We start from the raw sequence: 2500 nt of genomic DNA, 5'->3' as shown, positions 1-2500 counted from the left end.
ATACATATATATATATATATATATATATATATATATATATATATATATATATTATCTAATATATATATATACATATATGTGTATACATACATATACATATATATATATACATATATGTGTATACATATATATACATATATATATATATATATATATATATATATATGTATATGTATATATATATATATATATATATATATATTTATATACATAAATATATCACATACTACAAACACAGTAACGTTCAAAACACAGATATAGTAAAACGCTGCCACAATAAGAAAGGAAAAACTCGCGACGTTTCGAACTTTTTACAGAAAGTTCCTCAGAAGGCGTAAGCAAACCAAAAATGAATAGCAGAAGTAAATTTAGACAAGAATACATATTAGACAGATTGACATAAGGAACAAGGGCTGAATCAGGTCACTGAAGGAAGGTAAAGGTCAATTAATCTAGGGAAAGCTTTTCCCACTAAAAAGGAGGTAAGATCATCCAAACCCCACTGACCAGCACTTAAGTTAAAACTGGAAAGTTTTTTAATCAAAAGAGATTCTAACATCTTTCTTTCGTACGAATTAGTCGATTTATGAATCAATCAAAAGTTATTCCAATTAAGTTGATGACCAGCACCACACATGTGAATATTACAAACATTAGATTCTCTAACGTACCTATGATCGCGTTTATGTTCGTTTTTGTTTTTGTTTTCAAGCTCTCTACCCGTCTCATCTATGTAAGATTTCGGACATTCTTTGCAAGGAATATCATAAATGCCTGAAGAAGTACCAAGAGTACCGTTGGAAGCATTGTATTTGACTAAAGACTTACGTAACGTGTTGGGATAAGTAAACACTACATCATATCTACTTTTTTTAAAGTAACTGATGCTTGTCAATGAGTGACTGGTTAAACGGCACATCTAGTAAGTTATCGTACCTGCTCTTAGTTGTGACTTGAGTTTGTGAACATAATTTGGATCTTGCATATTAATGAGTTTGTTCTAAGAAAATGATTAGGGTAACCAAGATTTTTAAAAGATTCCATAATGGTACAAAGTTCTCTGTCAATAAATTCATAATCACTGATTCTATATGCTCTGAGACACATAAACGAGGCTGCTGATTTTTTAACGAATAAGGGATGATACGAGGAAAAAAAAGTTAATTAGCAACATGGGAGGGTTATGGTAAAATGAAAACTTTAAATAACCAAAGACATTATGTAACAATATGTCAAGAATGGGTAATTCAAGTACATTTTCCTATTCTACTTTAAAAATAACGGTACGAGCAAAACTGTTAAGTTTGCGAAAAAAAAAAGAAGAATCGAAATCCGTACGGTTTAAGGCCACATGGAAAAATATCATCAACATGTCTCAACCAGATCGAGCCCGGGGGAAGATGGCCGGAAGGAGTCCAGTCTCAAACATTTCCATATATAAATTAGCGAGGACCGGACTTCAGCTACTACCCATCGTTTCTATTAGTCTGTTGTTGGCATACTCCCTCAACAGAAAAAAAAAAGTTATTTGAGACGCATAAACGATTAAGTTCAATAAAATAATCAATCGGAATTGGAATCTTCTGAGGAGCTGTGGCCAGTTTACCTTCTAAAAAGTCTGGCACATCATCGAGAGGAACATTCGTAAACAGAGAATCGAGACATCAAAACTCATTAATTTCATGTTGCGGATTTGTAAATTACGAATTTAATCAATGAAATCCATCGAATGCTCAAAATGACTGCTCGAGAAAGAAAACTAAAATTGGTGATAAATGACTAGCCAGCCGCGACTCTAGTGGGCAGGTGACTGAGTTACACGACGAAATAATTGGTCTCAAGGGAATACCATCCTTTTCAGTTTCAGGGAAACCATAAAAAAACACGGAATAGACGGATTAACAGTCCTGAAACAATTGAATTTTTTTGGATCGATGCATTTAGCAACAAAAGTGGTAATCCATTAAATTCATCAAATATGTTAAGAATGGGATTTAACATGGCTCCCTTGAGGTAGCCAAAGTCTTTGTTGAGGAACCTTTTTGTTTAGCAATGAAACCATCGAGGCCTTTAATGTAATCCAAATAGTTAACCTGACTGAGTTTAGTAGCAAAGGATAATCCAAAGCTCAAAAGTTCGGCTTCATAACGAGAAAGAGTATAAGATGACAAATTTACAACCGAATCAGTGAGAGAAATTTTTGACCAAGGGCTCCGTGAACCAATATTGTTAAGCTTATTATGGAAGGAAACTTGATGACGACGCCTTTTAAGGGAAGACCTGTGAGCAGCAAATGCCAAGAGATCATCTAAAAGCTGAACCGGGGTAATTTTCTCTAAGTAATCTCAGTGACCTACGAACTTTTTGGAACGCATCTTCAACATCTAATTTAGCACAGCGAATACTATCACGTAAACGATGAAACTCATGACTAGAAAATGGCACGCCTAATCTAGAATTAACAAAGTATTGGCCAAAGGAAGAGGTACTAACCCGTTCT

Source organism: Penaeus japonicus, unplaced genomic scaffold (assembly GCF_977035675.1).
Source record: "Penaeus japonicus unplaced genomic scaffold, GWHDUDI00000001_assembly GWHDUDI00000017, whole genome shotgun sequence".
Classification (NCBI taxonomy): Eukaryota; Metazoa; Arthropoda; class Malacostraca; order Decapoda; family Penaeidae; genus Penaeus; species Penaeus japonicus.
This window is presented reverse-complemented; position numbering follows the sequence as displayed.